The following is a 12,367-nucleotide window of genomic DNA, read 5'->3' on the forward strand; positions in this document are numbered from 1 at the left end:
GTGGCTCCGCCCTTTTTCATTTAATTTGTCTAGAATACTTTTAATGCCATAAGTCGAACAAAAATTTACCAATCCTTGTGAAATTTGATAAGGGCATAGTTCCTATGATGATAACTGTATTCTGTGAAAATGGGCGAAATCTGTTGACGCTACGCCCAGTTTTTATACACAGTCGACCGTCTGTCCTTCCGCTCGGCGCTTAACACGATAACTAGATCAAAAATCGATATATCTTTACTAAACTTAGTTCACGTACTTATCTGAACTCACTTTATCTTGGTATAAGAAAGGGCCGAAATCCGACTATGATCACGCCCACTTTTTCAATATTGAAAATTTCAAAAAATAAAAAAAATGCCATAATTCTATACCAAATGCGAAAAAGGTGATGAAACATGGTGATTGGATTTGTTTTTTGAAGCAAAATATAACTTAAGAAAAATACTTTGTGAAATGGGTGACACCTACCTTATTTAGCAGAAAAAAATGAAAAAGTTCTGCAGGGCGAAATTAAAAGCCCTTGGATTCATGGCAGAAATTCAGTTCGTGGTATTATATATATAAGTAAAAGCCGTATCCGACAGATGATCTTCTGCGTCACTCTGGTCCACATTTTGGTGGATATCTCGAAAACGTTCGCATATATAACTAAGGGCCACTCCCTTTTAAAACCCTCATTAATACCTTTAATTTGATACCCATATCGTACAAACTCATTATAGAGTCACCCCTGGTCCACCTTTATAGCGAGATATTGAAAAGGCGTCCAGCTTTAGAACTAAGGCCCACTCCCTTTAAAAATACTCTTTACTACCTTTCATTTGATACCCATGTCATACTAACACATTCCAGGTTTACCCTAGGTTCAGTTTCCTCCATGGTTATTTTCCCTCATTTGACAAAGGATGAAGGAAAATCGTTCCAAAAAGAGTCACCCTTTCGGACTCTTATCGGACTCATAATTAAGAGCGCTTCCAAAATATTTGAAGGTGATTTAAAAAAAAAAATTATAAAGAAAAGCGTTCAAATTTAACCAAGTTTTCACATTTAAAAAAAATATTCAAATAAAACGAATTGATACCTGCAGAAAGATAGAAAAGGCAAGTGCTGCAGTTTTTAGTATTACCATTTGTATGTATCCATGAAAAAGACAATTTTGTCTCCAAAACTCTCAGCCGAACTTAGCCTTCCTTACTTGTTTTAAACTATATTTAGTTAGAATTATTTTCTCCAGCATTAAGTTAAAGATAGGAATACTTAAACGCTCTGTCTGATACCTCCTATAAGGGTTGTTAGGCGGTTAATGTGCAAATTTTTGATAATAGAATTTTATATTGCGAATGGTTTTTTTTGATTTTACTGAATTTTGTAATGAGCTCTTACGTTTTCTGTATAAGTCTTTTGTTACATTAGTATACCATACTGTTACGCAAAATTTACAAAATGGGTTTATCGTAAAAGGTCTTTACAATATTGCAATAAAGAAACTACTCAAGAGCCGCTGCTCGCCATTGTATGTATTATTTTCTACTCGTTGCACGACAGTGCGTATGAGTAACTTTATGCTCATGAATAAATAAAATACTTGTGGGCCAAAAGTATTCACTATATTGGAAACGTTAGAACTTTTGCAATTGGCGTCAAATATTAAATCGGTTTTGAAATTTGCGAAGTCAACAAACATAAAATATTTATCGATAGGCTTTGAATCAGTTTCCTTTTCAAAAAAGCGGGATGAGGGTAGATTTATTGTATATTGTTTGGTGACTCGCATTGGCTGGCCAAATTACCCGATAAAATTGTTCAAGGCATCTTTTATGGCGTTTTTAAAGTGATCGGATTATGTGAACACGTTGCAGACTCTGGCAGCTCTTAAAGTTAATGATCAGCGAGAGTTCAAGAACCGGTCGCCAGAAGTTTTGGCCGGAGTGAAGACAAATATCACTAAAACGGGGCCTCAACTCTGACAACGAACACTAAGATGAACAAGTTCTCTCGACTAGAGGTAAACGTTTCTAATAGAATAAATAAACATGTAGCACAAGAAGTAGCAAAGTCTATCATTAATACCACAAAAATATCGGAAAAATATCGACTGAGTACTTACGCACTCTTCTTTTTCGATCTAATTTGAAACTTATTTTAATAAATACCAAAATTCATATCTTTTTTAACATGCTTTTATTAGCTTGGCCTGTATGTAACGGAATCTTTGAGGTTAATTTTCACCGGTTTCTAGAAGTCTGATTAATTTGAAAGTTTGCATACGTATCAAGGACCGATGACAATGCATTAATGTGATGGTGCGGTGACATAAGGTCAACGGCCATAAGGTCAATTGGCCTTATTACCACTTTGAATGGCCATAAGTTTGATTGAAACTTTGCACACGTATCAAGGGTCGATGACAATGCATTAATGTGATGTTGTGGTGACATAAGGTCAACGGCCATAAGGTCAATTGGCCTTATTACCACCTTGAATGGCCATAAGTTTGATTAAAACTTTGCACACGTATCAAGGCTCGATGGCAACGCATTAATGTGATGTTTTGGTGACATAAGGTCAACGGCCATAAGGTCAATTGGCCTTAAGTTTGATTAAAACTTTGCACACGTATCAAGGCTCGATGACAATGCATTAATGTTATGGTGTGGTGACATAAGATCAACGGCCATAAGGTCAATTGGCCTTATTACCACTTTGAATGGCCATAAGTTTGATTAAAACTTTGGACACGTATCAAGGCTCGATAACAATGCATTAATGTGATGGTGTGGTGACATAAGGTCAACGGCCATAAGGTCAATTGGCCATATTACCACTTTGAATGGACATAAGTTTAATTGAAACTTTGCACACGTATCAAGGCTCGATGACAATGCAATAATGTGATGGTGGGGTCACATAAGGTTAACGGACATAAGGTCAATTGAACTTGTGACCACCCCAAATGGCCATAGATTTGAAACCTTGCACATAATGCGAAAGACGCATTCCTTTATTAATGATAGAAGTGGATGCATGGCACATCTACGAAAGAGCATACTGGAGCCTTTTTTAACACGCTTTTATTAGCTTGGTCTGTATCTATCTATGTATCCATGTATGGATGTAACGGAATCTGAAGTGGTGCCGAGAGCCCCGGTAATGCAGAGCTCCGAACTCCGTTGCACCTTTTGAAGCATTTTAAGATAGGTACTTTTAGCTAGTGCAGGCCACCAGACGAAGGCACCATAAAGAAGAATCGGGCGCACAATGGCTGTGTAAATACAGTAGGTCACCTTAGGGGAGAATCCCCAGGAGGTGCCAATTGCCCTCTTGCAGGTGAACAGCTCTGCTGCTGCCTTCTTGGATTGCTCCACTATATCGTCACTCCATAATAGCTTCGTATCCAGAATGACTCCCAAATACTTGACTTGATCGCTAGCCGCTAAGAACGTACCCCCAATTCTTGACGGTGTAAGATTTGGTACTTTGTACCTCCTCGTGAAGAGAACAAGCTCGGTTTTATCTGCATTGACTTCCAAACCTGTGGCGGGTTGTACTCCTGGAGCAACTCCAGGATGTCAGCTGGGTGCGTTGGCGTCACTGGAACTCAGGCTCTAGCCCTTGGTCGTGAGGGGATATCACGCGTCTCCACTACCTTGAGGCGCGCGCCCGGATATACCACCCCTATCAGCGTGACGGCGGCCCTATAGAGGTTGACCGACCTGGCGACGTCACAGGCAATTAGCTTGACATTGCCCTGGAACCACCCTGCATCGGTGTAAGATGGCGGTGGACCAGGGTTGCCTTTTTAGCCTTAACGGATACCGTAGCGAGCGCGGCCTCGATCCACTTCCACTGTTGTTTCGGGATCCTGCCATCTTCTCTGCTCTCATCTATAATGCCATGATCTGCCGAACCTTGGCAATTTCGGCGAAAGACCGTGTCTAGCCTCCCTGCGTCTTCGCCCTTTTCTGTGTCGTGGGGTTGGATTCATCCATGGACCGCTGGCGTTTCGTGGTTTCATCACTCTCGACTACAACTTTTAAAATTACTTGAACTAAAACATTAAAAATAAATAATAGTTTAAAAAAACTAAAAAAAACACGCTTTAATAGCAAACCAAGCTAAGAAATAGAAAATAATTTTCAATTAAAAAGAGTTTATATAACAGTAGTAGAAGGTCAAACATTCGTTTATAGTTAATCACCTCAAAATAAAACTATAATAATATTTAAGTTATTAACAGAATAATTTAATTCACAGTAAAAGCATGGGGTGCTTAATATTGAATGTTTACTCTGAACTGAATTAATCTGTTAATAACTTAAATATTATTATAATTTTATTTTGAGGTGATTAACTATAAACGATTGTTTGACCTTCTACTACTGTTATATAAACCCTTTTTAATTGAAAATTATTTTGTATTTCTTAGTTCGGTTTGCTATAAAAGCGTGTTTTTTTAGTTTTTTTAAACTATTATTTATTTTTGCGGAGCCTCAGGAGAAAAAAAGAAATTTATGCGGTTTTTTTTTTGAAAGCTTCAGCATATTTTCTGCTCGCTTGGAAAAACAATCGAGATACGAAGATATTGAATAAATCAATAAAAAAAAAATACTAACAATTTTTGTTGTTATCTTCTATTCTAATTTAATAATTTTTTCAATTAAGAAAAAAATTATAATAACAATAATAATGATAAAATAACTATTGCTATGCCTTGAGCTAGATTCAAGCCCGCGATCTTAAAAAAATACTACGAAAAATACTTCCAGCGATTACCTCCGAAAATATTTAGGCTGAGCTGCTCCTCCAATATTCATCGTGCTTTTTTAATTAAATCTATGTTTGTTTCTTATGTCGACTACAAAAGGGCAGCTTCAAGGCAGACAAATTTTCACTGAGAAGCATGTTATGGCAGAAGTACATTTGGAGTGTTTGACAATTCATTGCCGAGGGCGACCTGGCTTAGAAAAAATTATCTTTTAAATTCAACAATTTTTTCTACATTTTTGATATTACTTTGCGCGGGACTTGAACCCCCTGTTAAGTACAAAACAAAATAATAAAAATTATAAAAGTTTAAAAGATCGAACTCACAGAACTACAGAGGATAGAATTCCTCAGCCGAGCAGTGAATTTAAGACTTTATCTCATATATTTCACTATAAATACATACGCTCAATGGGATTCAGTATCAAAAGCAACTGGTAATATTTCTGGGTATATCACGAATTCCAACAAAAAGATGAATAAACACAAATAGCTGTTCAAATAAAATTGTTTTATATTTTAGCCACGTTTGTGTAGCAGCGAAAAATTTTTTTGACATAAACGAAGATTATAAGTCAGAGAAGCATATGAATTTTTTTTGTAGTGGTATGTCTCGATAGGAGGCGCGACATAAGATCGCAGGCCATGACGTTAATTGCCATTATAACCACTTCAAGCGTCCACAAACTCATTTGAAGTTATGACCATATGAAATGGTAACAACCTCATATTTCAAAGGGTTACAATCTTAACGATGAAGACATTATGACCGTCTTGGTTTTCCGAAGTGGTCAAAAGTCAACTATTTTTTTTCTCAAGTGGCCATAAGGTCAATTATTCTTTTAACCTAAATGGTCACAAAGTCAATCGAAAACTTCTATATGGCCATTAAGTCAATTTAAGCAAAAGTAATAGAGGCAATTGGTCTTATGACTACTAGAATTTGATCATGACGCCAATTGACCTTTAGGCAGTTGACCTTATGTCATCCCACCATCTCCATAGGGTGAATGTTACACCCTTTTCGCACGTTTCTCATTAATAACTTTGCAAAACTTTATTCTTTCCTTTGGCCGTAATTTTTAATCAAAGTTGTGAGCCCTCAAAAATCCCGAAATTTTAAGGCAATTTGGCTACTAACTGTTTTTTGTCAATCTTAAAGCCTGTCGTCTTCCTGCTATTTAGCTTTACACGCATAACGGTTTATACTGGAAAGTCAATACTCCTCCCCAAATGAATTTGTTTGCCTAAAAAAGACAAAATTAAATAAACACAAACAAAACGATTCTGCATAAATTATAATGAAAAAATATAATAAAAAAATATTTTAGTATGTATTTTGACTAAGCAGCGTACAGCGGCGATATCCCTCTTAATTGTTGTTGTTTGCATGAAAAAATAAACATATACAGCAGCGAGTAGGAAAATTGCAGTGATAGTTTTTATCCAATTTTGTCACCTAAAATCTAGATAGACCCAACAATAAGTATACCGAAGTCATCAGGATGAAGAGCTGAGTTGATTTAGCCATATCCGTCTGTCTGTTTGTATGCAAACTAGTCCCTAAATTTTTGAGATATCTTGATAAAATTTGGTGAGCGGGTATATTTGGGTATCCGATTAGACATTTGTCGGAACTGGCCGGATCGGACCGCTATAGCATATATCCCCCATATAACCGATTTTTCTGAAAAAGAGAATTTTTGTCATATCTTCCTCAATTTATCAGAGTGAAGCTTCAAATTTCACCAAATGCTTTCGTATATTGCATATATTGTTGTCTGAAAAAATTGATGTGATCGGCCGTATATATAGCAAATATCGCACACCGATTGTTCTGATTGGAAGCTTTTCGTAATTACTGCCCCGTTTTAAGAGCTAGAGGCTTAAAATTTCATCGAATGTTTACGTATATAGCATAAATTGTTGTCTCAAAAAATCATAGAGATCGGTGGTATATGTATATAGTATATACCCCATATAATCTGCTATTTCAGCCCCCTTTTTTACGACTAGAAGCTTCAAATTTCATCAAATAATTGTTTTTGTTTTTATCGGCCTATTGATAAATCATTCAAGGTTCGAATCAAGCTCAAGGCCAGAACAATAATTTTTTTCTAATGATAATTATTGTTATTTTTTAATTTTTCTAAATTTGAAAAATTGTATTTTGTTTTTGGAATAGTAAGTAGAAAATTTTTCAGACAACCTGCCATAGCTGCGCAGATAGATCCATTTCGAAGGGTGCTAAGCCTTCATCATCAGTATGCTTTAGGTATGCTTCGCTAACCATTTAGCTATACAGCGGTGGTTTGTTTGTGCTATGGCAGGTTGTCTGAAAAATTTTCTACTTACTACTCCAAAAACAAAATACAATTTTTCAAATTTAGAAAAATTAAAAAATAACAATAATTATCATTAGAAAAAAATTATTGTTCTGGCCTTGAACTCGATTCGAACCTTGAATGATTTCATCAAATACTTACGCTTACGTCATATATTGTTGAAGTAAGTGTTTCCAGTTCATAGTTTTCCATGGAGTCCCCAAAAAATGTGGAACTTTGCATTCTCACACAAACTACCTACCTATTTTTTATTTATCTTAAAAATCGCTTCGCGGCCGCCGTGGTGCGATGATAGCGTGCTCCGCCTACCACACCGAAGATCCTGGGTTCACGCCCCGGGCAAAGCAACATCAAAATTTAAGAAACAAATTTCCTGAAAGAAGAAATTGCGAATTTCTAAGCGGGGTCGCCCCTCGGCAGTGTTTGGCAAGCACTCCGAGTGTATTTCTGCCATGAAAAGCCTTGCAGATGCCGTTCGGAGACGGCATAGAAACAAGTAGGCCCCACCCTCCAAAATGGAAGAGAAGCTCGGCCTAAAACCCCTTCGGAGGTTATCGCGCCTTACATTCCTTATTTTTTTTTATTCATGAAAGGTATGAAGTCTTCGGCACAGCCATACTGTGTTTGGCTTACTTACCGTTCTTACTTTTTTTTACTAATTAAAAAGTTGTTGTAAAAACGTTGGCGATAACAGGCTTTTGAAAAAAAAAATTTTTTTTTTGGGTTTGGTTGAAAAATTTACCCTTTCGCCCTTTTCTTTTCGTAGGCTCGAAAATTATTTCTTTGGGTATGCGTAGTGGAACTTTTTTTTCCTCAGCCCAAATCCTATCGAAAAATCGATAGTGCGATGTCGGTTAATAAATCAACCCAGTTTAATGTACATATAATTTGAAATATATAGACAACGTCAAGCTGTGTAGTTGTTTTTTACCTGTACTCTTGTGTTTTCAATAAATATAGTGTTTAATTTTTATAAAAACTTTTTCCGAGCTATAGGCCATGTAAATTGTAACACCAAAAATGCTTATTTTACATATAAATTGTATTTTTTTTAGACACACTACACCAAACGAAAACTTTTCTCAAAGAAAATAAAAAATTATTAGTTTTGAATGCCGACAAAGGGAATGTCACAGTTCTGATGGACAAATCAGACTACGACAAGAAAATAAAACAAATCCTGAATGATATTTCGGCTTATCGCGTACTAAAACGTGACCCTACCAATAGGTTACAGGACAAAAATAACAAAATTGTTGAGAAACTATTTAAAAATAATATAACTGATTTGAAGGAGAAATATCGTCTCTGACTTTTTTTTTGTGTGTTTCCAAAATTTTATATATATAAAAATTGGGCGTGGTTGTCATCCGATTTCGCTCATTTTCAATACCAATCTATTATGGGTCCGGATAAGCTAGTGTACCAAATTTGGTGAAGATACCTCAATATTTACCCAAGTTATCGTGCTAACGGACGGACGGACGGACGGACATGGCTCAATCAAAATTTTTTTCGATACTGATGATTTTGATATATGAAAGTGTATATCTATCTCGATTCCTTTATACCTGTACAACCAACCGTTATTCAATCAAAGTTAATATACTCTGTGTGTAAAGCACGCTGAGTATAAAAACAAAATACACTATTAAAAACTGAAGCCTATCAACGGCAACAACACAATGCAAAAATACTCGGCAATTCAACTGCAAATAAATATGTACATTAAGCTGGGTCGATTTATTAACCTATATCGCGCCATCGATTTTTCGATAGGTTTTGGGCTCAGGAAAAAAAGTTCCACTAAGCATACCCAAAAAAATAATTTTCGAGCCTGCAAAATTTGAGCTTTTTCTTTGATTTTTAAGGTTTTTTTCATGACCTACTTAAAAAATTTTCATTCACGCTATTCTGGAAAGACATGTACCTAAGCGTAAACGCGTTTCCACTGAACTAGTCCAAATATGGTACACCAAGGAACTGAAATTCTTAAAAAATAAAAAAACGCGTTTCATCAAACTGTACAAGAAGACGGGTTCATACTCCGAATACTTGAAATACTCTATACTGCGTCGAAAATATTTTGAGTTAAATAAAAAGTGTTACAATACCTATCTCTGTTCGATGAAAATAACTTCCAATCCGAAAGCTTTCTATGATTTCGTGAACTCCAAACGTAGGGTTAAAGGCTTTCCTTCTGGTATAAATAACGTGATGATTTTTCTAGCGACGATCAAGATATTGCTAACTTATTTGCACAATTCTTCAGATATAACTATTCTGCTGAATTTATTTCTTTGTCTAGCGAATACCCGTATCAACTTAACTCACTTAAAGCAATTAATATTCCATCAATATCTCCAGAAGAGGTTCTTACATATTTAAGTTCTTTGAAGGAATATTATAAATACGGTCCTGACCTAATTCCCACATGTTTTCTCAAAAAATGCGCAGAACACATTTATCAGTCCCTAACTGATTTATTCAATATGTTGTAACCATCAATGAATGAGGCTGGTAAGGAAGACCTTGGATTTCCCTCGTACTCCAATTGAGGTATTGGAAAAATCCTAGGTACATCGCTACCTAGTGGGGAAAGTCATAAAAACTAAGTATAATTGTTGGTAGCGAACAGAAAAGCCGATTGGGACCCATTTATCAAGGCTAGGCTTCAGTGGCTGGGGAGGTTCTTGGCTAATCGATAAGCTATCCCCACTACTACATTTTATTATAGAGTCCCTAAAAAAAAATTACTTAAATTGACCCAAACTGAAAAAAAGACCAAAACGTTACGTTAAACTTGAACAAACTAACTCTAGGAACTCGATGCTTGTAGGTCTCAACAAAGCTGGAATAAATCTAAATCAAGGTGGAAGCTGATTTAGTGGCTCACAACCCACCCATCCATGGTTTCCATTGGCCAGAAAAAATTTAGCTGAAAACCCCTAACAGTAATTCACATCATATATTTCTTAGCTTACCATTGCCCGAGGAAACCGTAGTAATCACAACTACTCACACATGATTATTTTCCCGAAAAGAACAAAAAACAACAATTTCATCTCATTCTTAATTAATGACAAAACTTCATATGTATATTATAAAAATACATTTTTCTTTACAACTAAATGTTCCATTTCTAGCGTTTCTTCTTACTTTTAAAAGTGGATAATTACTATTTATTCATAAGCTGAACTTACATTTTATCTAAAGCTCGCCAAAAGAAAACTTAGTGCAATTAAAAAAAATTCTTATATGTCGCAAACAAAAAAAAATATTTTCCTATTCCGACCCGGCCTAATATTTCATTATATTAACAATTCTGGCTTTTGCATTTGTTTCTCGCATGGAAAAAAAAAATAAAATTAATAATCTATATCATCTTCGGACATGCAGCAATATGCCTACGCGAATATCGTATATTTGGGTACCGAAACAAAAAAATTGCATGCGACATAAATCGCGCTTTTTACATGTTAAGCAGCAGAATGTTAAGTTGACAAAAAAAATGTTATATAGGTTTTATTGAGGCTGACATTTAAACCGTGATATGGGATTTCCACAATTCGCAAAACTGCAAGTTCTCTCGTTTACGAGTTAAATGTCAACTCAGTAAAAATCATAAGAAATCAATACTAAAGATAAAGCAAAGAGAGCACTTACCGATCCACAGCAACTCGTTGAAAGGCCTTTCGTGAGGTCGTTGCAGACAAGGTACAGCTGCTACAAACTTGATTATTTGGATGGTATGATTTTTTTTTATGTTGTCATTACCCTAGTTCGTTAGCATAATCGTATGATAACATTTTAGGCTAACTTAGGTTTGTGTGTCACCAGTTATGATACATAGTATGTATCTATTAAAAAATCTCCCGCGTCTCTGGTTCTTTTGTTGTAGTTTTATATGACTGTTTTTTCTCTCACGATAATTTTTACCGAATGTATGTTTGTACGTATATACATAAAACCCAAAGAAAAAAATTAACTCGATTTATAGGAAGTAATTTATTAATATATATTCATATACATATATCTATACACATATATATAGGTACATATTTATATGTATAGAGATATATATATATAGATATGGATTTTTATCGAAAAATTTAAACCTTACAAACGTTCACATATATACGTACACACATATGTATTCAACTAATAAAATTTTGTATACCTTTTTTCTTTTCTTTTCTTTTAATTTTAGTTGCACTAATCTTCCTTATTTGTGTACTTTTAGTTTTATTACTTCAAAACTTATTAATTATAAATTCAAAATTCTCTTTGTTTTTTCACAAATTTGGGCATTTGTTTCCATTTTTTTTTTTTTTTTTGAAAAAATACATTTATATGTATATAAATATATACATAATACATATATATGTATATATTTTTTTTCCGTTTTTTTTTTTTTTTTGCTTGTTTTTTTTTTTTTTTTTTTTTTGAAAAATATATGCAAACGTTCTTTTATTTTTAATTATAGTGGCTTAAAAAAATTTCTTTAAAGTTGTACAATTTCACATTTCATCGGCACTTGTATTTGCATATACATACAAAGGTATGTATATATGTATTAGAAAAGTCCGCTTTTAAAATTTTTACGCTTATTAGCGAAAAGAGATCTTTACTGTAGCGAACTTATAATTATAATCTTTTCATAGATTTTTCTTTTCAATTGTTTTAATTTATATAACTATATATATTTTATATATATATATATATAAGAAAGAAATTTTATAACACTTCACCACCACAAAACAATGCACAAAATCACTTTGTATGCCACGACGTTCGCTGGTTAAAGATGATTGATGACTGGCGCATATAGATTGCGATTTGGAGTTGGAAGCACGCTTCAGTGTGGGAGAGAAAATTTTATGCCCTTCGTTCTTCTTTCCAATCGGTTTCAATATTCTATCATGGTAGAAAAATAACAATGGCGTATAAGTCAAAAGTATAGGAAAAAGACTAAGAAGTTTTTGGGTAAATTACTTTTTATTTCAGTTTTTGCAACTATTGGTAGAAACTTTGAATAACGAAAATAATTGGGGGAATTATTAGGTAGAATTGCGGTCGAAGTTATGACCAAAAAAATGTTAAAATCTATAAAAACGCAAAAGAAATTGGCTTTTCTTACTGAAGCTAGGGGTTTCTGTTAAAAATTATATATATATATATATATATATATATATATATATATTTATGTATACTTACATTCTCCGTAACTCGGTTTAATGGTAAGACATCTGGTCAGG

General features: G+C 34.5%; 1 protein-coding gene across 41 annotated transcripts in view; it reads right to left on the minus strand.

The window, feature by feature from the left end:
• LOC137251101 (uncharacterized) overlaps positions 1–12,367 on the minus strand; it is a 641,551-nt gene that overhangs the window by 268,823 nt on the left and 360,361 nt on the right. The gene's annotated exons all lie outside the window — the stretch shown is intronic.

Source organism: Eurosta solidaginis, chromosome 4, assembly GCF_040869045.1.
Source record: "Eurosta solidaginis isolate ZX-2024a chromosome 4, ASM4086904v1, whole genome shotgun sequence".
Taxonomy (NCBI): domain Eukaryota; kingdom Metazoa; phylum Arthropoda; class Insecta; order Diptera; family Tephritidae; genus Eurosta; species Eurosta solidaginis.